The 26,969-nt window shown below is 52.1% G+C and overlaps 23 non-coding genes across 23 annotated transcripts; 4 read left to right on the top strand and 19 right to left on the bottom strand.

Annotated features, from left to right (window-relative positions):
• Nucleotides 1–910: 910 nt before the first annotated feature.
• Nucleotides 911–982, bottom strand: trnag-gcc. Its single transcript has one exon. It is a non-coding gene; the product is annotated as a tRNA-Gly (tRNA).
• Nucleotides 983–1,104: 122 nt separating this feature from the next.
• trnae-cuc lies at nt 1,105–1,179 on the top strand. The gene has a single exon. It is a non-coding gene; the product is annotated as a tRNA-Glu (tRNA).
• Nucleotides 1,180–3,135: 1,956 nt separating this feature from the next.
• On the bottom strand, nt 3,136–3,206 carry trnag-gcc. Its single transcript has one exon. It is a non-coding gene; the product is annotated as a tRNA-Gly (tRNA).
• Nucleotides 3,207–5,346: 2,140 nt separating this feature from the next.
• trnag-gcc lies at nt 5,347–5,417 on the bottom strand. Its single transcript has one exon. It is a non-coding gene; the product is annotated as a tRNA-Gly (tRNA).
• Nucleotides 5,418–5,539: 122 nt separating this feature from the next.
• Nucleotides 5,540–5,611, top strand: trnae-cuc. Its single transcript has one exon. It is a non-coding gene; the product is annotated as a tRNA-Glu (tRNA).
• Nucleotides 5,612–6,801: 1,190 nt separating this feature from the next.
• On the bottom strand, nt 6,802–6,874 carry trnam-cau. Its single transcript has one exon. It is a non-coding gene; the product is annotated as a tRNA-Met (tRNA).
• A 693-nt stretch (nt 6,875–7,567) lies between these two features.
• On the bottom strand, nt 7,568–7,638 carry trnag-gcc. The gene has a single exon. It is a non-coding gene; the product is annotated as a tRNA-Gly (tRNA).
• Nucleotides 7,639–9,018: 1,380 nt separating this feature from the next.
• Nucleotides 9,019–9,092, bottom strand: trnam-cau. The gene has a single exon. It is a non-coding gene; the product is annotated as a tRNA-Met (tRNA).
• A 693-nt stretch (nt 9,093–9,785) lies between these two features.
• Nucleotides 9,786–9,855, bottom strand: trnag-gcc. The gene has a single exon. It is a non-coding gene; the product is annotated as a tRNA-Gly (tRNA).
• Nucleotides 9,856–9,976: 121 nt separating this feature from the next.
• trnae-cuc lies at nt 9,977–10,048 on the top strand. The gene has a single exon. It is a non-coding gene; the product is annotated as a tRNA-Glu (tRNA).
• Nucleotides 10,049–11,229: 1,181 nt separating this feature from the next.
• On the bottom strand, nt 11,230–11,302 carry trnam-cau. Its single transcript has one exon. It is a non-coding gene; the product is annotated as a tRNA-Met (tRNA).
• Nucleotides 11,303–11,994: 692 nt separating this feature from the next.
• trnag-gcc lies at nt 11,995–12,065 on the bottom strand. Its single transcript has one exon. It is a non-coding gene; the product is annotated as a tRNA-Gly (tRNA).
• Nucleotides 12,066–13,442: 1,377 nt separating this feature from the next.
• On the bottom strand, nt 13,443–13,515 carry trnam-cau. The gene has a single exon. It is a non-coding gene; the product is annotated as a tRNA-Met (tRNA).
• Nucleotides 13,516–16,422: 2,907 nt separating this feature from the next.
• trnag-gcc lies at nt 16,423–16,493 on the bottom strand. Its single transcript has one exon. It is a non-coding gene; the product is annotated as a tRNA-Gly (tRNA).
• A 1,379-nt stretch (nt 16,494–17,872) lies between these two features.
• On the bottom strand, nt 17,873–17,945 carry trnam-cau. Its single transcript has one exon. It is a non-coding gene; the product is annotated as a tRNA-Met (tRNA).
• Nucleotides 17,946–18,636: 691 nt separating this feature from the next.
• Nucleotides 18,637–18,705, bottom strand: trnag-gcc. Its single transcript has one exon. It is a non-coding gene; the product is annotated as a tRNA-Gly (tRNA).
• Nucleotides 18,706–18,825: 120 nt separating this feature from the next.
• On the top strand, nt 18,826–18,897 carry trnae-cuc. The gene has a single exon. It is a non-coding gene; the product is annotated as a tRNA-Glu (tRNA).
• Nucleotides 18,898–20,086: 1,189 nt separating this feature from the next.
• On the bottom strand, nt 20,087–20,159 carry trnam-cau. The gene has a single exon. It is a non-coding gene; the product is annotated as a tRNA-Met (tRNA).
• Nucleotides 20,160–20,851: 692 nt separating this feature from the next.
• trnag-gcc lies at nt 20,852–20,921 on the bottom strand. The gene has a single exon. It is a non-coding gene; the product is annotated as a tRNA-Gly (tRNA).
• Nucleotides 20,922–22,301: 1,380 nt separating this feature from the next.
• Nucleotides 22,302–22,375, bottom strand: trnam-cau. Its single transcript has one exon. It is a non-coding gene; the product is annotated as a tRNA-Met (tRNA).
• A 691-nt stretch (nt 22,376–23,066) lies between these two features.
• trnag-gcc lies at nt 23,067–23,136 on the bottom strand. The gene has a single exon. It is a non-coding gene; the product is annotated as a tRNA-Gly (tRNA).
• A 1,377-nt stretch (nt 23,137–24,513) lies between these two features.
• Nucleotides 24,514–24,586, bottom strand: trnam-cau. Its single transcript has one exon. It is a non-coding gene; the product is annotated as a tRNA-Met (tRNA).
• A 692-nt stretch (nt 24,587–25,278) lies between these two features.
• trnag-gcc lies at nt 25,279–25,349 on the bottom strand. Its single transcript has one exon. It is a non-coding gene; the product is annotated as a tRNA-Gly (tRNA).
• Nucleotides 25,350–26,969: the final 1,620 nt, after the last annotated feature.

Here is a 26,969-nt window from a genome sequence, read left to right as displayed (position 1 = left end):
CAGAATGATTTGGATTGATCCATGTTCTAGATGTTGCATCAAAGGAGGCTGAAAATCCACTACAAGCGGATGGTTCTTAGGCTCCAGCGTCCTCGAAATGGGTAGAAGCAGTAGAAAATGGATGGACCAACTCTGTACCAAAACACGTGCCTCGTGTGAGGCTCGAACTCACGACCTTCAGATTATGAGACTGACGCTGCCTACTGCGCCAGCGAGGCTGAGAGTCACCCAGAAACTGGACGATTCCTCGAAGCCGCGCAGAAAAAAGAAATTCACCTTGGACAAACAAAGGCGAGTCCCCAGGTATTTAAGCCCTGAACGGGTCTTGGAGGTGAAGAGTGCCACAGGAGATCCTAAAACGGATGGACCCATTCTGTCACATACCGCATAAAACGCAGTGCTGAGTCTTGTCCTGTTGAGGTGGCTCTCCTAGGGTAGGGCCATGCAGTTGTTTGGGTAAAGCTTTCTAACGGTCCGACCCTGCCTGCTGTCACGCCTTGGTTCCTGTGACGGTAAAGACCTGCGTTTCACACCTGGGCTTAAGTGATGACTAATATGAATAACAGTGGGTCAACAACCTCAAGTGGACAACCCCAGCAGGGATTAAATACCTGACAGGCTCCATCAATCGCTGCAGGCCTGAAGAAGCCTCTTGGATGAGGATTGAAAAGTCTTCACGCACCACAAAGGAATCCAGTCACCTTCCTTCTTTGCAGGACCTCAAGACTACCGTGACCGAGAACCTACACAGAGATCTGATGTCGTTAACCCACCTCTAAACTCTGGGACGCTGCTAGCTGCACCCACAAGCAAGAGCCCGTCATGTGATCTTGCGGAAATCTTGGCGCCGTCTGGCAGCGACCGAGAAACAAACTTAATGCCTCTCAAGGCCCCACGCATAAAGGAAGTGTGCATTGGCGGGGAATCGAACCCGGGCCTCCCAGCGTGGCAGGCGAGAATTCTACCACTGAACCACCAATGCTCACATGTGTGCCATTTTCCCCACCGACCTCGCGCCATTGCCCAAACGCTCCTCTCGAGGCCCAACGGTAAATGTGGCCCAATACAGCCAGGAATCACTCATCAAGGAAACTCTGTCGCAGCTCCCTGGTGGTCTAGTGGTCAGGATTCGGCGCTCTCACCGCCGCGGCGGCCCGGGTTCGATTCCCGGTCAGGAAACTGTGTTTTGACCCAGCTCCGCTTACCGAATGGGACAAGCGGTAGACAACGGATGGGCTGCCTTTGCCACGTACTGTGTATCAAGCGAGGCTCAAGGCCCATCTCCCCAAAAATGGACCGTTCTTAGAAGCCGTCAACAAATGAAGCAGAGTTGCCACTTCTTCAAGCCCAGGATGGGTTGCCGTCTTGCAGGTGAAGTGTGTGACAGGAGATCCTAAATTGGGTGGCGAACTGCACACCAAAACATGCCTCGCGTGAGGATAGAGCTCACCACCTTCAGTTTTCGAGACTTACGCATGGCAGGCGAGAATTCTACCGCTGAGCCAACAACCCTTGCACGTCTACCAATTGTCCCACCGAATTCGCGCCACTCTCCAAAGTCTCCTCTCAAGATCCTTACAATGGATGGACAAACTCTGTCACGTACCGTGCATCAAAGCAGATCGCTGTGACTCTTGCGTGAGGCTAAGAGTCACTACCTTCTGATTTCGAGATTCACGGGTGGCAGGCGACAGTTCTACTGCTGAGCCACCAACCCTTACACGTCTTCCGATTGTCCCGCCCGACCGCGGCACTCTCCAAAGTCTCCTCTCAACAACATCTTGACTTAATGCAGATACGATGTCCAACCCAAGTTTGGTTTATGCAGACTTCTTGTTCCAACTTACCAGTCAGGCAAGAATGACTTCAAATGATCTCTCTCAATGGACCGTGTTGGCAAAGGAACTCCAGGCGACCTCCAGAGACTCAGCTCGGGAGCTGCTGATAACCAATTATCAGCCCTTGCTCATCCGCTTCCAATGCAAAGACATTCCTAACCCTACCTACCTACCTGGACAAAGTGTCCAAGAAGAAATGACAGGTAGGAGTCATTTGGGAGCCAACGTGTGGTGCCCCGCAATTTGGACCTGAGAAAAGAAAGAGGAATTGTGGTGAAAGTTGGATGAAGTGGTTCCAGAGGGCCGACACGCATCCATAGGGAGGATCGCCTGCCACAGCCATGAGTCTTGAAATCAAAAAGATGGGAAGGCTTTCCACCGGCAGAATGATTTGGATTGATCCATGTTCTAGATGTTGCATCAAAGGAGGCTGAAAATCCACTACAAACGGATGGTTCTTAGGCTCCAGCGTCCTCGAAATGGGTAGAAGCAGTAGAAAATGGATGGACCAACTCTGTACCAAAACACGTGCCTCGTGTGAGGCTCGAACTCACGACCTTCAGATTATGAGACTGACGCTGCCTACTGCGCCCAGCGAGGCTGAGAGTCACCCAGAAAATGGACGATTCCTCGAAGCAGCAAGAGAAAAGAAATTCACCTTGGACAAACAAAGGCGAGTCCCCAGGTATTTAAGCCCTGAACGGGTCTTGGAGGTGAAGAGTGCCACAGGAGATCCTAAAAACGGATGGACCCATTCTGTCACATACCGCATAAAAACGCAGTGCTGAGTCTTGTCCTGTTGAGGTGGCTCTCCTAGGGTAGGGCCATGCAGTTGTTTGGGTAAAAGCTTTCTAACGGTCCGACCCTGCCTGCTGTCACGCCTTGGTTCCTGTGACGGTAAAGACCTGCGTTTCACACCTGGGCTTAAGTGATGACTAATATGAATAACAGTGGGTCAACAACCCTCAAGTGGACAACCCCAGCAGGGATTAAATACCTGACAGGCTCCATCAATCGCTGCAGGCCTGAAGAAGCCTCTTGGATGAGGATTGAAAAGTCTTCACGCACCACAAAAGGAATCCAGTCACCTTCCTTCTTTGCAGGACCTCAAGACTACCGTGACCGAGAACCTACACAGACATCTGATGTCGTTAACCCACCTCTAAACTCTGGGACGCTGCTAGCTGCACCCACAAGCAAGAGCCCGTCATGTGATCTTGCGGAAATCTTGACGCCGTCTGGCAGCGACCGAGAAACAAACTTAATGCCTCTCAAGGCCCCACGCATAAAGGAAGTGTGCATTGGCCGGGAATCGAACCCGGGCCTCCCGCGTGGCAGGCGAGAATTCTACCACTGAACCACCAATGCTCACATGTGTGCCATTTTCCCCACCGAATTCGCGCCATTGCCCAAACGCTCCTCTCGAGGCCCAACGGTAAATGTGGCCCAATACAGCCAGGAATCACTCATCAAGGAAACTCTGTCGCAGCTCCCTGGTGGTCTAGTGGTCAGGATTCGGCGCTCTCACCGCCCGTGGCCGGGTTCGATTCGGTCAGGAAACTGTGTTTTGACCCAGCTCCGGCTTACCCGAATGGGACAAGCGGTAGACAACGGATGGGCTGCCTTTGCCACGTACTGTGTATCAAGCGAGGCTCAAGGCCCATCTCCCCAAAAAATGGACCGTTCTTAGAAGCCGTCAACAAATGAAGCAGAGTTGCCACTTCTTCAAGCCCAGGATGGGTTGCCGTCTTGCAGGTGAAGTGTGTGACAGGAGATCCTAAATTGGGTGGCCGAACTGCACACCAAAACATGCCTCGCGTGAGGATAGAGCTCACCACCTTCAGTTTTCGAGACTTACGCATGGCAGGCGAGAATTCTACCGCTGAGCCAACAACCCTTGCACGTCTACCAATTGTCCCACGGTTGCGCCACTCTCCAAAGTCTCCTCTCAAGATCCTTACAATGGATGGACAAACTCTGTCACGTACCGTGCATCAAAGCAGATCGCTGTGACTCTTGCGTGAGGCTAAGAGTCACTACCTTCTGATTTCGAGATTCACGGGTGGCAGGCGACAGTTCTACTGCTGAGCCACCAACCCTTACACGTCTTCCGATTGTCCCTACCGACCGGCGGCACTCTCCAAAGTCTCCTCTCAACAACATCTTGACTTAATGCAGATCGATGTCCAACCCAAGTTTGGTTTATGCAGACTTCTTGTTCCAACTTACCAGTCAGGCAAGAATGACTTCAAATGATCTCTCTCAATGGACCGTGTTGGCAAAGGAACTCCAGGCGACCTCCAGAGACTCAGCTCGGGAGCTGCTGATAACCAATTATCAGCCCTTGCTCATCCGCTTCAATGCAAAGACATTCCTAACCCTACCTACCTACCTGGACAAAGTGTCCAAGAAGAAATGACAGGTAGGAGTCATTTGGGAGCCAACGTGTGGTGCCCATAATTTGGACCTGAGAAAGAAAGAGGAATTGTGGTGAAAGTTGGATGAAGTGGTTCCAGAGGGCGGCACGCATCCATAGGGAGGAGGATCGCCTGCCACGCGAGTCTTGAAATCAAAAAGATGGGAAGGCTTTCCACCGGCAGAATGATTTGGATTGATCCATGTTCTAGATGTTGCATCAAAGGAGGCTGAAAATCCACTACAAACGGATGGTTCTTAGGCTCCAGCGTCCTCGAAATGGGTAGAAGCAGTAGAAAATGGATGGACCAACTCTGTACCAAAACACGTGCCTCGTGTGAGGCTCGAACTCACGACCTTCAGATTATGAGACTGACGCTGCCTACTGCGCCCAACGAGGCTGAGAGTCACCCAGAAACTGGACGATTCCTCGAAGCCGCGCAGAAAAGAAATTCACCTTGGACAAACAAAGGCGAGTCCCCAGGTATTTAAGCCCTGAACGGGTCTTGGAGGTGAAGAGTGCCACAGGAGATCCTAAAAACGGATGGACCCATTCTGTCACATACCGCGCAAACGCAGTGCTGAGTCTTGTCCTGTTGAGGTGGCTCTCCTAGGGTAGGGCCATGCAGTTGTTTGGGTAAAGCTTTCTAACGGTCCGACCCTGCCTGCTGTCACGCCTTGGTTCCTGTGACGGTAAAGACCTGCGTTTCACACCTGGGCTTAAGTGATGACTAATATGAATAACAGTGGGTCAACAACCCTCAAGTGGACAACCCCAGCAGGGATTAAATACCTGACAGGCTCCATCAATCGCTGCAGGCCTGAAGAAGCCTCTTGGATGAGGATTGAAAAGTCTTCACGCACCACAAAAGGAATCCAGTCACCTTCCTTCTTTGCAGGACCTCAAGACTACCGTGACCGAGAACCTACACAGAGATCTGATGTCGTTAACCCACCTCTAAACTCTGGGACGCTGCTAGCTGCACCCACAAGCAAGAGCCCGTCATGTGATCTTGCGGAAATCTTGACGCCGTCTGGCAGCGACCGAGAAACAAACTTAATGCCTCTCAAGGCCCCACGCATAAAGGAAGTGTGCATTGGCCGGGAATCGAACCCGGGCCTCCCGCGTGGCAGGCGAGAATTCTACCACTGAACCACCAATGCTCACATGTGTGCCATTTTTCCCACCGAATTCGCGCCATTGCCCAAACGCTCCTCTCGAGGCCCAACGGTAAATGTGGCCCAATACAGCCAGGAATCACTCATCAAGGAAACTCTGTCGCAGCTCCCTGGTGGTCTAGTGGTCAGGATTCGGCGCTCTCACCGCCGCGGCCCGGGTTCGATTCCCGGTCAGGGAAACTGTGTTTTTGACCCAGCTCCGGCTTACCCGAATGGGACAAGCGGTAGACAACGGATGGGCTGCCTTTGCCACGTACTGTGTATCAAGCGAGGCTCAAGGCCCATCTCCCAAAAATGGACCGTTCTTAGAAGCCGTCAACAAATGAAGCAGAGTTGCCACTTCTTCAAGCCCAGGATGGGTTGCCGTCTTGCAGGTGAAGTGTGTGACAGGAGATCCTAAATTGGGTGGCCGAACTGCACACCAAAACATGCCTCGCGTGAGGATAGAGCTCACCACCTTCAGTTTTCGAGACTTACGCATGGCAGGCGAGAATTCTACCGCTGAGCCAACAACCCTTGCACGTCTACCAATTGTCCCACCGACCGCGCGCCACTCTCCAAAGTCTCCTCTCAAGATCCTTACAATGGATGGACAAACTCTGTCACGTATCGTGCATCAAAGCAGATCGCTGTGACTCTTGCGTGAGGCTAAGAGTCACTACCTTCTGATTTCGAGATTCACGGGTGGCAGGCGACAGTTCTACTGCTGAGCCACCAACCCTTACACGTCTTCCGATTGTCCCGCCGACCATGGCACTCTCCAAAGTCTCCTCTCAACAACATCTTGACTTAATGCAGATACGATGTCCAACCCAAGTTTGGTTTATGCGCAGACTTCTTGTTCCAACTTACCAGTCAGGCAAGAATGACTTCAAATGATCTCTCTCAATGGACCGTGTTGGCAAAGGAACTCCAGGCGACCTCCAGAGACTCAGCTCGGGGCTGCTGATAACCAATTATCAGCCCTTGCTCATCCGCTTCCAATGCAAAGACATTCCTAACCCTACCTACCTACCTGGACAAAGTGTCCAAGAAGAAATGACAGGTAGGAGTCATTTGGGAGCCAACGTGTGGTGCCCGCAATTTGGACCTGAGAAAAGAAAGAGGAATTGTGGTGAAAGTTGGATGAAGTGGTTCCAGAGGGCGGCACGCATCCATAGGGGAGGATCGCCTGCCACGCCGCGTCTCTTGAAATCAAAAAGATGGGAAGGCTTTCCACCGGCAGAATGATTTGGATTGATCCATGTTCTAGATGTTGCATCAAAGGAGGCTGAAAATCCACTACAAACGGATGGTTCTTAGGCTCCAGCGTCCTCGAAATGGGTAGAAGCAGTAGAAAATGGATGGACCAACTCTGTACCAAAACACGTGCCTCGTGTGAGGCTCGAACTCACGACCTTCAGATTATGAGACTGACGCGCTGCCTACTGCGCCAACGAGGCTGAGAGTCACCCAGAAACTGGACGATTCCTCGAAGCCACAAGAGAAAAAGAAATTCACCTTGGACAAACAAAGGCGAGTCCCCAGGTATTTAAGCCCTGAACGGGTCTTGGAGGTGAAGAGTGCCACAGGAGATCCTAAAACGGATGGACCCATTCTGTCACATACCGCATAAACGCAGTGCTGAGTCTTGTCCTGTTGAGGTGGCTCTCCTAGGGTAGGGCCATGCAGTTGTTTGGGTAAAGCTTTCTAACGGTCCGACCCTGCCTGCTGTCACGCCTTGGTTCCTGTGACGGTAAAGACCTGCGTTTCACACCTGGGCTTAAGTGATGACTAATATGAATAACAGTGGGTCAACAACCCTCAAGTGGACAACCCCAGCAGGGATTAAATACCTGACAGGCTCCATCAATCGCTGCAGGCCTGAAGAAGCCTCTTGGATGAGGATTGAAAAGTCTTCACGCACCACAAAAGGAATCCAGTCACCTTCCTTCTTTGCAGGACCTCAAGACTACCGTGACCGAGAACCTACACAGACATCTGATGTCGTTAACCCACCTCTAAACTCTGGGACGCTGCTAGCTGCACCCACAAGCAAGAGCCCGTCATGTGATCTTGCGGAAATCTTGACGCCGTCTGGCAGCGACCGAGAAACAAACTTAATGCCTCTCAAGGCCCCACGCATAAAGGAAGTGTGCATTGGCCGGGAATCGAACCCGGGCCTCCCGCGTGGCAGGCGAGAATTCTACCACTGAACCACCAATGCTCACATGTGTGCCATTTTCCCCACCGAATTCGCGCCATTGCCCAAACGCTCCTCTCGAGGCCCAACGGTAAATGTGGCCCAATACAGCCAGGAATCACTCATCAAGGAAACTCTGTCGCAGCTCCCTGGTGGTCTAGTGGTCAGGATTCGGCTCTCACACCGCCCGCGGCCCGGGTTCGATTCGGTCAGGGAAACTGTGTTTTTGACCCAGCTCCGGCTTACCCGAATGGGACAAGCGGTAGACAACGGATGGGCTGCCTTTGCCACGTACTGTGTATCAAGCGAGGCTCAAGGCCCATCTCCCCAAAAAATGGACCGTTCTTAGAAGCCGTCAACAAATGAAGCAGAGTTGCCACTTCTTCAAGCCCAGGATGGGTTGCCGTCTTGCAGGTGAAGTGTGTGACAGGAGATCCTAAATTGGGTGGCCGAACTGCACACCAAAACATGCCTCGCGTGAGGATAGAGCTCACCACCTTCAGTTTTCGAGACTTACGCATGGCAGGCGAGAATTCTACCGCTGAGCCAACAACCCTTGCACGTCTCACCAATTGTCCCACCGACCGCGCCACTCTCCAAAGTCTCCTCTCAAGATCCTTACAATGGATGGACAAACTCTGTCACGTGCCGTGCATCAAAGCAGATCGCTGTGACTCTTGCGTGAGGCTAAGAGTCACTACCTTCTGATTTCGAGATTCACGGGTGGCAGGCGACAGTTCTACTGCTGAGCCACCAACCCTTACACGTCTTCCGATTGTCCCGCCGACCGCGGCACTCTCCAAAGTCTCCTCTCAACAACATCTTGACTTAATGCAGATACGATGTCCAACCCAAGTTTGGTTTATGCAGACTTCTTGTTCCAACTTACCAGTCAGGCAAGAATGACTTCAAATGATCTCTCTCAATGGACCGTGTTGGCAAAGGAACTCCAGGCGACCTCCAGAGACTCAGCTCGGGAGCTGCTGATAACCAATTATCAGCCCTTGCTCATCCGCTTCCAATGCAAAGACATTCCTAACCCTACCTACCTACCTGGACAAAGTGTCCAAGAAGAAATGACAGGTAGGAGTCATTTGGGAGCCAACGTGTGGTGCCCAATTTGGACCTGAGAAAAGAAAGAGGAATTGTGGTGAAAGTTGGATGAAGTGGTTCCAGAGGGCGGCACGCATCCATAGGGGAGGATCGCCTGCCACGCCAGAGTCTTGAAATCAAAAAGATGGGAAGGCTTTCCACCGGCAGAATGATTTGGATTGATCCATGTTCTAGATGTTGCATCAAAGGAGGCTGAAAATCCACTACAAACGGATGGTTCTTAGGCTCCAGCGTCCTCGAAATGGGTAGAAGCAGTAGAAAATGGATGGACCAACTCTGTACCAAAACACGTGCCTCGTGTGAGGCTCGAACTCACGACCTTCAGATTATGAGACTGACGCTGCTGCCTACTGCGCCAACGAGGCTGAGAGTCACCCAGAAACTGGACGATTCCTCGAAGCCACAGAGAAAAGAAATTCACCTTGGACAAACAAAGGCGAGTCCCCAGGTATTTAAGCCCTGAACGGGTCTTGGAGGTGAAGAGTGCCACAGGAGATCCTAAAACGGATGGACCCATTCTGTCACATACCGCGCAAAAGCGCAGTGCTGAGTCTTGTCCTGTTGAGGTGGCTCTCCTAGGGTAGGGCCATGCAGTTGTTTGGGTAAAGCTTTCTAACGGTCCGACCCTGCCTGCTGTCACGCCTTGGTTCCTGTGACGGTAAAGACCTGCGTTTCACACCTGGGCTTAAGTGATGACTAATATGAATAACAGTGGGTCAACAACCCTCAAGTGGACAACCCCAGCAGGGATTAAATACCTGACAGGCTCCATCAATCGCTGCAGGCCTGAAGAAGCCTCTTGGATGAGGATTGAAAAGTCTTCACGCACCACAAAAGGAATCCAGTCACCTTCCTTCTTTGCAGGACCTCAAGACTACCGTGACCGAGAACCTACACAGAGATCTGATGTCGTTAACCCACCTCTAAACTCTGGGACGCTGCTAGCTGCACCCACAAGCAAGAGCCCGTCATGTGATCTTGCGGAAATCTTGACGCCGCCTGGCAGCGACCGAGAAACAAACTTAATGCCTCTCAAGGCCCCACGCATAAAGGAAGTGTGCATTGGCGGGAATCGAACCCGGGCCTCCCGCGTGGCAGGCGAGAATTCTACCACTGAACCACCAATGCTCACATGTGTGCCATTTTCCCCACCGACCCGCGCCATTGCCCAAACGCTCCTCTCGAGGCCCAACGGTAAATGTGGCCCAATACAGCCAGGAATCACTCATCAAGGAAACTCTGTCGCAGCTCCCTGGTGGTCTAGTGGTCAGGATTCGGCGCTCTCACCGCCCATGCCCGGGTTCGATTCCCGGTCAGGAAACTGTGTTTTGACCCAGCTCCGCTTACCCGAATGGGACAAGCGGTAGACAACGGATGGGCTGCCTTTGCCACGTACTGTGTATCAAGCGAGGCTCAAGGCCCATCTCCCCAAAAATGGACCGTTCTTAGAAGCCGTCAACAAATGAAGCAGAGTTGCCACTTCTTCAAGCCCAGGATGGGTTGCCGTCTTGCAGGTGAAGTGTGTGACAGGAGATCCTAAATTGGGTGGCGAACTGCACACCAAAACATGCCTCAGCGTGAGGATAGAGCTCACCACCTTCAGTTTTCGAGACTTACGCATGGCAGGCGAGAATTCTACCGCTGAGCCAACAACCCTTGCACGTCTACCAATTGTCCCACGAATTGCGCCACTCTCCAAAGTCTCCTCTCAAGATCCTTACAATGGATGGACAAACTCTGTCACGTACCGTGCATCAAAGCAGATCGCTGTGACTCTTGCGTGAGGCTAAGAGTCACTACCTTCTGATTTCGAGATTCACGGGTGGCAGGCGACAGTTCTACTGCTGAGCCACCAACCCTTACACGTCTTCCGATTGTCCCGCCGACCGCGGCACTCTCCAAAGTCTCCTCTCAACAACATCTTGACTTAATGCAGATCGATGTCCAACCCAAGTTTGGTTTGCGCAGACTTCTTGTTCCAACTTACCAGTCAGGCAAGAATGACTTCAAATGATCTCTCTCAATGGACCGTGTTGGCAAAGGAACTCCAGGCGACCTCCAGAGACTCAGCTCGGGAGCTGCTGATAACCAATTATCAGCCCTTGCTCATCCGCTTCCAATGCAAAGACATTCCTAACCCTACCTACCTACCTGGACAAAGTGTCCAAGAAGAAATGACAGGTAGGAGTCATTTGGGAGCCAACGTGTGGTGCCCCGCAATTTGGACCTGAGAAAAGAAAGAGGAATTGTGGTGAAAGTTGGATGAAGTGGTTCCAGAGGGCGGCACGCATCCATAGGGGAGATCGCCTGCCACGCGAGTCTTGAAATCAAAAAGATGGGAAGGCTTTCCACCGGCAGAATGATTTGGATTGATCCATGTTCTAGATGTTGCATCAAAGGAGGCTGAAAATCCACTACAAACGGATGGTTCTTAGGCTCCAGCGTCCTCGAAATGGGTAGAAGCAGTAGAAAATGGATGGACCAACTCTGTACCAAAACACGTGCCTCGTGTGAGGCTCGAACTCACGACCTTCAGATTATGAGACTGACGCGCTGCCTACTGCGCCAACGAGGCTGAGAGTCACCCAGAAACTGGACGATTCCTCGAAGCCACAGCAGAAAAAAAATTCACCTTGGACAAACAAAGGCGAGTCCCCAGGTATTTAAGCCCTGAACGGGTCTTGGAGGTGAAGAGTGCCACAGGAGATCCTAAAACGGATGGACCCATTCTGTCACATACCGCATAAGCGCAGTGCTGAGTCTTGTCCTGTTGAGGTGGCTCTCCTAGGGTAGGGCCATGCAGTTGTTTGGGTAAAGCTTTCTAACGGTCCGACCCTGCCTGCTGTCACGCCTTGGTTCCTGTGACGGTAAAGACCTGCGTTTCACACCTGGGCTTAAGTGATGACTAATATGAATAACAGTGGGTCAACAACCCTCAAGTGGACAACCCCAGCAGGGATTAAATACCTGACAGGCTCCATCAATCGCTGCAGGCCTGAAGAAGCCTCTTGGATGAGGATTGAAAAGTCTTCACGCACCACAAAAGGAATCCAGTCACCTTCCTTCTTTGCAGGACCTCAAGACTACCGTGACCGAGAACCTACACAGAGATCTGATGTCGTTAACCCACCTCTAAACTCTGGGACGCTGCTAGCTGCACCCACAAGCAAGAGCCCGTCATGTGATCTTGCGGAAATCTTGACGCCGTCTGGCAGCGACCGAGAAACAAACTTAATGCCTCTCAAGGCCCCACGCATAAAGGAAGTGTGCATTGGCGGGGAATCGAACCCGGGCCTCCCGCGCGGCAGGCGAGAATTCTACCACTGAACCACCAATGCTCACATGTGTGCCATTTTCCCCACCGACCGCGCCATTGCCCAAACGCTCCTCTCGAGGCCCAACGGTAAATGTGGCCCAATACAGCCAGGAATCACTCATCAAGGAAACTCTGTCGCAGCTCCCTGGTGGTCTAGTGGTCAGGATTCGCGCTCTCACCGCCCGCCCCGGGTTCGATTCCCGGTCAGGGAAACTGTGTTTTTGACCCAGCTCCGGCTTACCCGAATGGGACAAGCGGTAGACAACGGATGGGCTGCCTTTGCCACGTACTGTGTATCAAGCGAGGCTCAAGGCCCATCTCCCCAAAAAATGGACCGTTCTTAGAAGCCGTCAACAAATGAAGCAGAGTTGCCACTTCTTCAAGCCCAGGATGGGTTGCCGTCTTGCAGGTGAAGTGTGTGACAGGAGATCCTAAATTGGGTGGCCGAACTGCACACCAAAACATGCCTCGCGTGAGGATAGAGCTCACCACCTTCAGTTTTCGAGACTTACGCATGGCAGGCGAGAATTCTACCGCTGAGCCAACAACCCTTGCACGCCTACCAATTGTCCCACGGTTCGCGCCACTCTCCAAAGTCTCCTCTCAAGATCCTTACAATGGATGGACAAACTCTGTCACGCATCCGTGCATCAAAGCAGATCGCTGTGACTCTTGCGTGAGGCTAAGAGTCACTACCTTCTGATTTCGAGATTCACGGGTGGCAGGCGACAGTTCTACTGCTGAGCCACCAACCCTTACACGTCTTCCGATTGTCCCTTGGTCGCGGCACTCTCAAAGTCTCCTCTCAACAACATCTTGACTTAATGCAGATACGATGTCCAACCCAAGTTTGGTTTGCGCAGACTTCTTGTTCCAACTTACCAGTCAGGCAAGAATGACTTCAAATGATCTCTCTCAATGGACCGTGTTGGCAAAGGAACTCCAGGCGACCTCCAGAGACTCAGCTCGGGAGCTGCTGATAACCAATTATCAGCCCTTGCTCATCCGCTTCAATGCAAAGACATTCCTAACCCTACCTACCTACCTGGACAAAGTGTCCAAGAAGAAATGACAGGTAGGAGTCATTTGGGAGCCAACGTGTGGTGCCCATAATTTGGACCTGAGAAAAGAAAGAGGAATTGTGGTGAAAGTTGGATGAAGTGGTTCCAGAGGGCCGGCACGCATCCATAGGGGAGGATCGCCTGCCACGCCAGTCTTGAGAAATCAAAAAGATGGGAAGGCTTTCCACCGGCAGAATGATTTGGATTGATCCATGTTCTAGATGTTGCATCAAAGGAGGCTGAAAATCCACTACAAACGGATGGTTCTTAGGCTCCAGCGTCCTCGAAATGGGTAGAAGCAGTAGAAAATGGATGGACCAACTCTGTACCAAAACACGTGCCTCGTGTGAGGCTCGAACTCACGACCTTCAGATTATGAGACTGACGCTGCTGCTACTGCGCCAACGAGGCTGAGAGTCACCCAGAAACTGGACGATTCCTCGAAGCACAGCGCAGAAAAGAAATTCACCTTGGACAAACAAAGGCGAGTCCCCAGGTATTTAAGCCCTGAACGGGTCTTGGAGGTGAAGAGTGCCACAGGAGATCCTAAAACGGATGGACCCATTCTGTCACATACCGCATAAGCGCAGTGCTGAGTCTTGTCCTGTTGAGGTGGCTCTCCTAGGGTAGGGCCATGCAGTTGTTTGGGTAAAGCTTTCTAACGGTCCGACCCTGCCTGCTGTCACGCCTTGGTTCCTGTGACGGTAAAGACCTGCGTTTCACACCTGGGCTTAAGTGATGACTAATATGAATAACAGTGGGTCAACAACCCTCAAGTGGACAACCCCAGCAGGGATTAAATACCTGACAGGCTCCATCAATCGCTGCAGGCCTGAAGAAGCCTCTTGGATGAGGATTGAAAAGTCTTCACGCACCACAAAAAGGAATCCAGTCACCTTCCTTCTTTGCAGGACCTCAAGACTACCGTGACCGAGAACCTACACAGAGATCTGATGTCGTTAACCCACCTCTAAACTCTGGGACGCTGCTAGCTGCACCCACAAGCAAGAGCCCGTCATGTGATCTTGCGAAATCTTGACGCCGTCTGGCAGCGACCGAGAAACAAACTTAATGCCTCTCAAGGCCCCACGCATAAAGGAAGTGTGCATTGGCGGGAATCGAACCCGGCCTCTCCAGCGGGCAGGCGAGAATTCTACCACTGAACCACCAATGCTCACATGTGTGCCATTTTCCCCACCGACCGCGCCATTGCCCAAACGCCCTCTCGAGGCCCAACGGTAAATGTGGCCCAATACAGCCAGGAATCACTCATCAAGGAAACTCTGTCGCAGCTCCCTGGTGGTCTAGTGGTCAGGATTCGCGCGCTCTCACCGCCCGCGGCCGGGTTCGATTCGGTCAGGAAACTGTGTTTTGACCCAGCTCCGGCTTACCCGAATGGGACAAGCGGTGAGACAACGGATGGGCTGCCTTTGCCACGTACTGTGTATCAAGCGAGGCTCAAGGCCCATCTCCCCAAAAATGGACCGTTCTTAGAAGCCGTCAACAAATGAAGCAGAGTTGCCACTTCTTCAAGCCCAGGATGGGTTGCCGTCTTGCAGGTGAAGTGTGTGACAGGAGATCCTAAATTGGGTGGCGAACTGCACACCAAAACATGCCTCGCGTGAGGATAGAGCTCACCACCTTCAGTTTTCGAGACTTACGCATGGCAGGCGAGAATTCTACCGCTGAGCCAACAACCCTTGCACGTCTACCAATTGTCCCACCGACCGCGCCACTCTCCAAAGTCTCCTCTCAAGATCCTTACAATGGATGGACAAACTCTGTCACGTACCGTGCATCAAAGCAGATCGCTGTGACTCTTGCGTGAGGCTAAGAGTCACTACCTTCTGATTTCGAGATTCACGGGTGGCAGGCGACAGTTCTACTGCTGAGCCACCAACCCTTACACGTCTTCCGATTGTCCCGCCGATTCGCGGCACTCTCCAAAGTCTCCTCTCAACAACATCTTGACTTAATGCAGATACGATGTCCAACCCAAGTTTGGTTTATGCAGACTTCTTGTTCCAACTTACCAGTCAGGCAAGAATGACTTCAAATGATCTCTCTCAATGGACCGTGTTGGCAAAGGAACTCCAGGCGACCTCCAGAGACTCAGCTCGGGAGCTGCTGATAACCAATTATCAGCCCTTGCTCATCCGCTTCAATGCAAAGACATTCCTAACCCTACCTACCTACCTGGACAAAGTGTCCAAGAAGAAATGACAGGTAGGAGTCATTTGGGAGCCAACGTGTGGTGCCCCGCAATTTGGACCTGAGAAAAGAAAGAGGAATTGTGGTGAAAGTTGGATGAAGTGGTTCCAGAGGGCCGCACGCATCCATAGGGGAGGATCGCCTGCCACGCGCGAGTCTTGAAATCAAAAAGATGGGAAGGCTTTCCACCGGCAGAATGATTTGGATTGATCCATGTTCTAGATGTTGCATCAAAGGAGGCTGAAAATCCACTACAAACGGATGGTTCTTAGGCTCCAGCGTCCTCGAAATGGGTAGAAGCAGTAGAAAATGGATGGACCAACTCTGTACCAAAACACGTGCCTCGTGTGAGGCTCGAACTCACGACCTTCAGATTATGAGACTGACGCTGCCTGCCTACTGCGCCCAACGAGGCTGAGAGTCACCCAGAAACTGGACGATTCCTCGAAGCCACAAGAGAAAAGAAATTCACCTTGGACAAACAAAGGCGAGTCCCCAGGTATTTAAGCCCTGAACGGGTCTTGGAGGTGAAGAGTGCCACAGGAGATCCTAAAACGGATGGACCCATTCTGTCACATACCGCATAAACGCAGTGCTGAGTCTTGTCCTGTTGAGGTGGCTCTCCTAGGGTAGGGCCATGCAGTTGTTTGGGTAAAGCTTTCTAACGGTCCGACCCTGCCTGCTGTCACGCCTTGGTTCCTGTGACGGTAAAGACCTGCGTTTCACACCTGGGCTTAAGTGATGACTAATATGAATAACAGTGGGTCAACAACCCTCAAGTGGACAACCCCAGCAGGGATTAAATACCTGACAGGCTCCATCAATCGCTGCAGGCCTGAAGAAGCCTCTTGGATGAGGATTGAAAAGTCTTCACGCACCACAAAAGGAATCCAGTCACCTTCCTTCTTTGCAGGACCTCAAGACTACCGTGACCGAGAACCTACACAGAGATCTGATGTCGTTAACCCACCTCTAAACTCTGGGACGCTGCTAGCTGCACCCACAAGCAAGAGCCCGTCATGTGATCTTGCGGAAATCTTGACGCCGTCTGGCAGCGACCGAGAAACAAACTTAATGCCTCTCAAGGCCCCACGCATAAAGGAAGTGTGCATTGGCCGGGAATCGAACCCGGGCCTCCCGCGTGGCAGGCGAGAATTCTACCACTGAACCACCAATGCTCACATGTGTGCCATTTTCCCACACCGACCGCGCCATTGCCCAAACGCTCCTCTCGAGGCCCAACGGTAAATGTGGCCCAATACAGCCAGGAATCACTCATCAAGGAAACTCTGTCGCAGCTCCCTGGTGGTCTAGTGGTCAGGATTCGCGCTCTCCCGCCGCGGCCGGGTTCGATTCCCGGTCAGGGAAACTGTGTTTTGACCCAGCTCCGGCTTACCCGAATGGGACAAGCGGTAGACAACGGATGGGCTGCCTTTGCCACGCACTGTGTATCAAGCGAGGCTCAAGGCCCATCTCCCCAAAAATGGACCGTTCTTAGAAGCCGTCAACAAATGAAGCAGAGTTGCCACTTCTTCAAGCCCAGGATGGGTTGCCGTCTTGCAGGTGAAGTGTGTGACAGGAGATCCTAAATTGGGTGGCCGAACTGCACACCAAAACATGCCTCGCGTGAGGATAGAGCTCACCACCTTCAGTTTTCGAGACTTACGCATGGCAGGCGAGAATTCTACCGCTGAGCCAACAACCCTTGCACGTCTACCAATTGTCCCACCGAATTCGCGCCACTCTCCAAAGTCTCCTCTCAAGATCCTTACAATGGATGGACAAACTCTGTCACGTACCGTGCATCAAAGCAGATCGCTGTGACTCTTGCGTGAGGCTAAGAGTCACTACCTTCTGATTTCGAGATTCACGGGTGGCAGGCGACAGTTCTACTGCTGAGCCACCAACCCTTACACGTCTTCCGATTGTCCCTTGGACCGCGGCACTCTCCAAAGTCTCCTCTCAACAACATCTTGACTTAATGCAGATACGATGTCCAACCCAAGTTTGGTTTGCGCAGACTTCTTGTTCCAACTTACCAGTCAGGCAAGAATGACTTCAAATGATCTCTCTCAATGGACCGTGTTGGCAAAGGAACTCCAGGCGACCTCCAGAGACTCAGCTCGGGAGCTGCTGATAACCAATTATCAGCCCTTGCTCATCCGCTTCAATGCAAAGACATTCCTAACCCTACCTACCTACCTGGACAAAGTGTCCAAGAAGAAATGACAGGTAGGAGTCATTTGGGAGCCAACGTGTGGTGCCCCGCAATTTGGACCTGAGAAAAGAAAGAGGAATTGTGGTGAAAGTTGGATGAAGTGGTTCCAGAGGGCCGGCACGCATCCATAGGGGAGGATCGCCTGCCACGCGCGAGTCTTGAAATCAAAAAGATGGGAAGGCTTTCCACCGGCAGAATGATTTGGATTGATCCATGTTCTAGATGTTGCATCAAAGGAGGCTGAAAATCCACTACAAACGGATGGTTCTTAGGCTCCAGCGTCCTCGAAATGGGTAGAAGCAGTAGAAAATGGATGGACCAACTCTGTACCAAAACACGTGCCTCGTGTGAGGCTCGAACTCACGACCTTCAGATTATGAGACTGACGCGCTGCCTACTGCGCCAACGAGGCTGAGAGTCACCCAGAAACTGGACGATTCCTCGAAGCCGCGCAGAAAAGAAATTCACCTTGGACAAACAAAGGCGAGTCCCCAGGTATTTAAGCCCTGAACGGGTCTTGGAGGTGAAGAGTGCCACAGGAGATCCTAAAAACGGATGGACCCATTCTGTCACATACCGCGCAAACGCAGTGCTGAGTCTTGTCCTGTTGAGGTGGCTCTCCTAGGGTAGGGCCATGCAGTTGTTTGGGTAAAGCTTTCTAACGGTCCGACCCTGCCTGCTGTCACGCCTTGGTTCCTGTGACGGTAAAGACCTGCGTTTCACACCTGGGCTTAAGTGATGACTAATATGAATAACAGTGGGTCAACAACCCTCAAGTGGACAACCCCAGCAGGGATTAAATACCTGACAGGCTCCATCAATCGCTGCAGGCCTGAAGAAGCCTCTTGGATGAGGATTGAAAAGTCTTCACGCACCACAAAAGGAATCCAGTCACCTTCCTTCTTTGCAGGACCTCAAGACTACCGTGACCGAGAACCCTACAGAGATCTGATGTCGTTAACCCACCTCTAAACTCTGGGACGCTGCTAGCTGCACCCACAAGCAAGAGCCCGTCATGTGATCTTGCGGAAATCTTGACGCCGTCTGGCAGCGACCGAGAAACAAACTTAATGCCTCTCAAGGCCCCACGCATAAAGGAAGTGTGCATTGGCGGGAATCGAACCCGGCCTCCCGCGTGGCAGGCGAGAATTCTACCACTGAACCACCAATGCTCACATGTGTGCCATTTTCCCCACCGACCGCGCCATTGCCCAAACGCTCCTCTCGAGGCCCAACGGTAAATGTGGCCCAATACAGCCAGGAATCACTCATCAAGGAAACTCTGTCGCAGCTCCCTGGTGGTCTAGTGGTCAGGATTCGGCGCTCTCACCGCCGCGGCCCGGGTTCGATTCCCGGTCAGGGAAACTGTGTTTTTGACCCAGCTCCGGCTTACCCGAATGGGACAAGCGGTAGACAACGGATGGGCTGCCTTTGCCACGTACTGTGTATCAAGCGAGGCTCAAGGCCCATCTCCCCAAAAATGGACCGTTCTTAGAAGCCGTCAACAAATGAAGCAGAGTTGCCACTTCTTCAAGCCCAGGATGGGTTGCCGTCTTGCAGGTGAAGTGTGTGACAGGAGATCCTAAATTGGGTGGCCGAACTGCACACCAAAACATGCCTCAGCGTGAGGATAGAGCTCACCACCTTCAGTTTTCGAGACTTACGCATGGCAGGCGAGAATTCTACCGCTGAGCCAACAACCCTTGCACGTCTACCAATTGTCCCACCGACCGCGCCACTCTCCAAAGTCTCCTCTCAAGATCCTTACAATGGATGGACAAACTCTGTCACGCATCGTGCATCAAAGCAGATCGCTGTGACTCTTGCGTGAGGCTAAGAGTCACTACCTTCTGATTTCGAGATTCACGGGTGGCAGGCGACAGTTCTACTGCTGAGCCACCAACCCTTACACGTCTTCCGATTGTCCCGCCGACCATGGCACTCTCCAAAGTCTCCTCTCAACAACATCTTGACTTAATGCAGATACGATGTCCAACCCAAGTTTGGTTTGCGCAGACTTCTTGTTCCAACTTACCAGTCAGGCAAGAATGACTTCAAATGATCTCTCTCAATGGACCGTGTTGGCAAAGGAACTCCAGGCGACCTCCAGAGACTCAGCTCGGGAGCTGCTGATAACCAATTATCAGCCCTTGCTCATCCGCTTCAATGCAAAGACATTCCTAACCCTACCTACCTACCTGGACAAAGTGTCCAAGAAGAAATGACAGGTAGGAGTCATTTGGGAGCCAACGTGTGGTGCCCCGCAATTTGGACCTGAGAAAAGAAAGAGGAATTGTGGTGAAAGTTGGATGAAGTGGTTCCAGAGGGCCGGCACGCATCCATAGGGAGGATCGCCTGCCACGCCGCGAGTCTTGATATCAAAAAGATGGGAAGGCTTTCCACCGGCAGAATGATTTGGATTGATCCATGTTCTAGATGTTGCATCAAAGGAGGCTGAAAATCCACTACAAACGGATGGTTCTTAGGCTCCAGCGTCCTCGAAATGGGTAGAAGCAGTAGAAAATGGATGGACCAACTCTGTACCAAAACACGTGCCTCGTGTGAGGCTCGAACTCACGACCTTCAGATTATGAGACTGACGCGCTGCCTACTGCGCCAACGAGGCTGAGAGTCACCCAGAAACTGGACGATTCCTCGAAGCACAAGAGAAAAGAAATTCACCTTGGACAAACAAAGGCGAGTCCCCAGGTATTTAAGCCCTGAACGGGTCTTGGAGGTGAAGAGTGCCACAGGAGATCCTAAAAACGGATGGACCCATTCTGTCACATACCGCGCAAACGCAGTGCTGAGTCTTGTCCTGTTGAGGTGGCTCTCCTAGGGTAGGGCCATGCAGTTGTTTGGGTAAAGCTTTCTAACGGTCCGACCCTGCCTGCTGTCACGCCTTGGTTCCTGTGACGGTAAAGACCTGCGTTTCACACCTGGGCTTAAGTGATGACTAATATGAATAACAGTGGGTCAACAACCCTCAAGTGGACAACCCCAGCAGGGATTAAATACCTGACAGGCTCCATCAATCGCTGCAGGCCTGAAGAAGCCTCTTGGATGAGGATTGAAAAGTCTTCACGCACCACAAAAGGAATCCAGTCACCTTCCTTCTTTGCAGGACCTCAAGACTACCGTGACCGAGAACCTACACAGAGATCTGATGTCGTTAACCCACCTCTAAACTCTGGGACGCTGCTAGATGCACCCACAAGCAAGAGCCCGTCATGTGATCTTGCGGAAATCTTGACGCCGCCTGGCAGCGACCGAGAAACAAACTTAATGCCTCTCAAGGCCCCACGCATAAAGGAAGTGTGCATTGGCGGGAATCGAACCCGGGCCTCCCGCGTGGCAGGCGAGAATTCTACCACTGAACCACCAATGCTCACATGTGTGCCATTTTCCCACCGACCAAGCGCCATTGCCCAAACGCCCCTCTCGAGGCCCAACGGTAAATGTGGCCCAATACAGCCAGGAATCACTCATCAAGGAAACTCTGTCGCAGCTCCCTGGTGGTCTAGTGGTCAGGATTCGCGCTCTCACCGCCCGCCCCGGGTTCGATTCCCGGTCAGGAAACTGTGTTTTTGACCCAGCTCCGGCTTACCCGAATGGGACAAGCGGTGAGACAACGGATGGGCTGCCTTTGCCACGTACTGTGTATCAAGCGAGGCTCAAGGCCCATCTCCCAAAAATGGACCGTTCTTAGAAGCCGTCAACAAATGAAGCAGAGTTGCCACTTCTTCAAGCCCAGGATGGGTTGCCGTCTTGCAGGTGAAGTGTGTGACAGGAGATCCTAAATTGGGTGGCCGAACTGCACACCAAAACATGCCTCGCGTGAGGATAGAGCTCACCACCTTCAGTTTTCGAGACTTACGCATGGCAGGCGAGAATTCTACCGCTGAGCCAACAACCCTTGCACGTCTACCAATTTGTCCACCGAATTCGCGCCACTCTCCAAAGTCTCCTCTCAAGATCCTTACAATGGATGGACAAACTCTGTCACGCACCGTGCATCAAAGCAGATCGCTGTGACTCTTGCGTGAGGCTAAGAGTCACTACCTTCTGATTTCGAGATTCACGGGTGGCAGGCGACAGTTCTACTGCTGAGCCACCAACCCTTACACGTCTTCCGATTGTCCCTACCGACCATGCACTCTCCAAAGTCTCCTCTCAACAACATCTTGACTTAATGCAGATACGATGTCCAACCCAAGTTTGGTTTATGCAGACTTCTTGTTCCAACTTACCAGTCAGGCAAGAATGACTTCAAATGATCTCTCTCAATGGACCGTGTTGGCAAAGGAACTCCAGGCGACCTCCAGAGACTCAGCTCGGGAGCTGCTGATAACCAATTATCAGCCCTTGCTCATCCGCTTCCAATGCAAAGACATTCCTAACCCTACCTACCTACCTGGACAAAGTGTCCAAGAAGAAATGACAGGTAGGAGTCATTTGGGAGCCAACGTGTGGTGCCCATAATTTGGACCTGAGAAAAGAAAGAGGAATTGTGGTGAAAGTTGGATGAAGTGGTTCCAGAGGGCGGCACGCATCCATAGGGGAGGATCGCCTGCCACGCGCGAAGTCTTGATATCAAAAAGATGGGAAGGCTTTCCACCGGCAGAATGATTTGGATTGATCCATGTTCTAGATGTTGCATCAAAGGAGGCTGAAAATCCACTACAAACGGATGGTTCTTAGGCTCCAGCGTCCTCGAAATGGGTAGAAGCAGTAGAAAATGGATGGACCAACTCTGTACCAAAACACGTGCCTCGTGTGAGGCTCGAACTCACGACCTTCAGATTATGAGACTGACGCTGCTGCCTACTGCGCCAACGAGGCTGAGAGTCACCCAGAAACTGGACGATTCCTCGAGCCACAGAGAAAAAGAAATTCACCTTGGACAAACAAAGGCGAGTCCCCAGGTATTTAAGCCCTGAACCGGGTCTTGGAGGTGAAGAGTGCCACAGGAGATCCTAAAACGGATGGACCCATTCTGTCACATACCGCAAAACGCAGTGCTGAGTCTTGTCCTGTTGAGGTGGCTCTCCTAGGGTAGGGCCATGCAGTTGTTTGGGTAAAGCTTTCTAACGGTCCGACCCTGCCTGCTGTCACGCCTTGGTTCCTGTGACGGTAAAGACCTGCGTTTCACACCTGGGCTTAAGTGATGACTAATATGAATAACAGTGGGTCAACAACCCTCAAGTGGACAACCCCAGCAGGGATTAAATACCTGACAGGCTCCATCAATCGCTGCAGGCCTGAAGAAGCCTCTTGGATGAGGATTGAAAAGTCTTCACGCACCACAAAAGGAATCCAGTCACCTTCCTTCTTTGCAGGACCTCAAGACTACCGTGACCGAGAACCTACACAGACATCTGATGTCGTTAACCCACCTCTAAACTCTGGGACGCTGCTAGCTGCACCCACAAGCAAGAGCCCGTCATGTGATCTTGCGGAAATCTTGACGCCGCCTGGCAGCGACCGAGAAACAAACTTAATGCCTCTCAAGGCCCCACGCATAAAGGAAGTGTGCATTGGCGGGAATCGAACCCGGGCCTCCCGCGTGGCAGGCGAGAATTCTACCACTGAACCACCAATGCTCACATGTGTGCCATTTTCCCCACCGACCGCGCCATTGCCCAAACGCCCTCTCGAGGCCCAACGGTAAATGTGGCCCAATACAGCCAGGAATCACTCATCAAGGAAACTCTGTCGCAGCTCCCTGGTGGTCTAGTGGTCAGGATTCGCGCGCTCACCGCCGCGCCCGGGTTCGATTCCCGGTCAGGAAACTGTGTTTTGACCCAGCTCCGCTTACCCGAATGGGACAAGCGGTAGACAACGGATGGGCTGCCTTTGCCACGTACTGTGTATCAAGCGAGGCTCAAGGCCCATCTCCCCAAAAAATGGACCGTTCTTAGAAGCCGTCAACAAATGAAGCAGAGTTGCCACTTCTTCAAGCCCAGGATGGGTTGCCGTCTTGCAGGTGAAGTGTGTGACAGGAGATCCTAAATTGGGTGGCCGAACTGCACACCAAAACATGCCTCGCGTGAGGATAGAGCTCACCACCTTCAGTTTTCGAGACTTACGCATGGCAGGCGAGAATTCTACCGCTGAGCCAACAACCCTTGCACGTCTACCAATTGTCCCACCGACCGCGCCACTCTCCAAAGTCTCCTCTCAAGATCCTTACAATGGATGGACAAACTCTGTCACGCACCGTGCATCAAAGAGATCGCTGTGACTCTTGCGTGAGGCTAAGAGTCACTACCTTCTGATTTCGAGATTCACGGGTGGCAGGCGACAGTTCTACTGCTGAGCCACCAACCCTTACACGTCTTCCGATTGTCCCGCCCGTTCGCGGCACTCTCCAAAGTCTCCTCTCAACAACATCTTGACTTAATGCAGATACGATGTCCAACCCAAGTTTGGTTTATGCAGACTTCTTGTTCCAACTTACCAGTCAGGCAAGAATGACTTCAAATGATCTCTCTCAATGGACCGTGTTGGCAAAGGAACTCCAGGCGACCTCCAGAGACTCAGCTCGGGAGCTGCTGATAACCAATTATCAGCCCTTGCTCATCCGCTTCCAATGCAAAGACATTCCTAACCCTACCTACCTACCTGGACAAAGTGTCCAAGAAGAAATGACAGGTAGGAGTCATTTGGGAGCCAACGTGTGGTGCCCCGCAATTTGGACCTGAGAAAAGAAAGAGGAATTGTGGTGAAAGTTGGATGAAGTGGTTCCAGAGGGCGGCACACGCATCCATAGGGGAGGATCGCCTGCCACGCGCGAGTCTTGATATCAAAAAGATGGGAAGGCTTTCCACCGGCAGAATGATTTGGATTGATCCATGTTCTAGATGTTGCATCAAAGGAGGCTGAAAATCCACTACAAACGGATGGTTCTTAGGCTCCAGCGTCCTCGAAATGGGTAGAAGCAGTAGAAAATGGATGGACCAACTCTGTACCAAAACACGTGCCTCGTGTGAGGCTCGAACTCACGACCTTCAGATTATGAGACTGACGCGCTGCCTACTGCGCCAACGAGGCTGAGAGTCACCCAGAAACTGGACGATTCCTCGAAGCCGCGCAGAAAAGAAATTCACCTTGGACAAACAAAGGCGAGTCCCCAGGTATTTAAGCCCTGAACGGGTCTTGGAGGTGAAGAGTGCCACAGGAGATCCAAAAACGGATGGACCCATTCTGTCACATACCGCATAAGCGCAGTGCTGAGTCTTGTCCTGTTGAGGTGGCTCTCCTAGGGTAGGGCCATGCAGTTGTTTGGGTAAAGCTTTCTAACGGTCCGACCCTGCCTGCTGTCACGCCTTGGTTCCTGTGACGGTAAAGACCTGCGTTTCACACCTGGGCTTAAGTGATGACTAATATGAATAACAGTGGGTCAACAACCCTCAAGTGGACAACCCCAGCAGGGATTAAATACCTGACAGGCTCCATCAATCGCTGCAGGCCTGAAGAAGCCTCTTGGATGAGGATTGAAAAGTCTTCACGCACCACAAAAGGAATCCAGTCACCTTCCTTCTTTGCAGGACCTCAAGACTACCGTGACCGAGAACCTACACAGAGATCTGATGTCGTTAACCCACCTCTAAACTCTGGGACGCTGCTAGATGCACCCACAAGCAAGAGCCCGTCATGTGATCTTGCGGAAATCTTGGACGCCGTCTGGCAGCGACCGAGAAACAAACTTAATGCCTCTCAAGGCCCCACGCATAAAGGAAGTGTGCATTGGCCGGGAATCGAACCCGGGCCTCCCGCGTGGCAGGCGAGAATTCTACCACTGAACCACCAATGCTCACATGTGTGCCATTTTCCCCACCGACCGCGCCATTGCCCAAACGCTCTCTCTCGGCCCAACGGTAAATGTGGCCCAATACAGCCAGGAATCACTCATCAAGGAAACTCTGTCGCAGCTCCCCGGTGGTCTAGTGGTCAGGATTCGCGCTCTCACCGCCCATGGCCGGGTTCGATTCCCGGTCAGGGAAACTGTGTTTTTGACCCAGCTCCGGCTTACCCGAATGGGACAAGCGGTAGACAACGGATGGGCTGCCTTTGCCACGTACTGTGTATCAAGCGAGGCTCAAGGCCCATCTCCCCAAAAAATGGACCGTTCTTAGAAGCCGTCAACAAATGAAGCAGAGTTGCCACTTCTTCAAGCCCAGGATGGGTTGCCGTCTTGCAGGTGAAGTGTGTGACAGGAGATCCTAAATTGGGTGGCCGAACTGCACACCAAAACATGCCTCGCGTGAGGATAGAGCTCACCACCTTCAGTTTTCGAGACTTACGCATGGCAGGCGAGAATTCTACCGCTGAGCCAACAACCCTTGCACGCCTACCAATTGTCCCACCGACCGCGCCACTCTCCAAAGTCTCCTCTCAAGATCCTTACAATGGATGGACAAACTCTGTCACGCACCGTGCATCAAAGCAGATCGCTGTGACTCTTGCGTGAGGCTAAGAGTCACTACCTTCTGATTTCGAGATTCACGGGTGGCAGGCGACAGTTCTACTGCTGAGCCACCAACCCTTACACGTCTTCCGATTGTCCCGCCCGACCGCGGCACTCTCCAAAGTCTCCTCTCAACAACATCTTGACTTAATGCAGATACGATGTCCAACCCAAGTTTGGTTTATGAGACTTCTTGTTCCAACTTACCAGTCAGGCAAGAATGACTTCAAATGATCTCTCTCAATGGACCGTGTTGGCAAAGGAACTCCAGGCGACCTCCAGAGACTCAGCTCGGGGAGCTGCTGATAACCAATTATCAGCCCTTGCTCATCCGCTTCCAATGCAAAGACATTCCTAACCCTACCTACCTACCTGGACAAAGTGTCCAAGAAGAAATGACAGGTAGGAGTCATTTGGGAGCCAACGTGTGGTGCCCCGCAATTTGGACCTGAGAAAAGAAAGAGGAAGAGGAATTGTGGTGAAAGTTGGATGAAGTGGTTCCAGAGGGCGGCACGCATCCATAGGGGAGGATCGCCTGCCACGCGAGCGAGTCTTGATATCAAAAAGATGGGAAGGCTTTCCACCGGCAGAATGATTTGGATTGATCCATGTTCTAGATGTTGCATCAAAGGAGGCTGAAAATCCACTACAAACGGATGGTTCTTAGGCTCCAGCGTCCTCGAAATGGGTAGAAGCAGTAGAAAATGGATGGACCAACTCTGTACCAAAACACGTGCCTCGTGTGAGGCTCGAACTCACGACCTTCAGATTATGAGACTGACGCTGCCTACTGCGCCAACGAGGCTGAGAGTCACCCAGAAACTGGACGATTCCTCGAAGCCACAGAGAAAAGAAATTCACCTTGGACAAACAAAGGCGAGTCCCCAGGTATTTAAGCCCTGAACGGGTCTTGGAGGTGAAGAGTGCCACAGGAGATCCTAAAACGGATGGACCCATTCTGTCACA

Source organism: Oreochromis aureus, linkage group 23 (assembly GCF_013358895.1).
Source record: "Oreochromis aureus strain Israel breed Guangdong linkage group 23, ZZ_aureus, whole genome shotgun sequence".
Lineage (NCBI taxonomy): Eukaryota > Metazoa > Chordata > Actinopteri > Cichliformes > Cichlidae > Oreochromis > Oreochromis aureus.
Note: the sequence above shows the minus strand (reverse complement) of the source record. Positions and strands in the feature narration are given on the sequence as shown.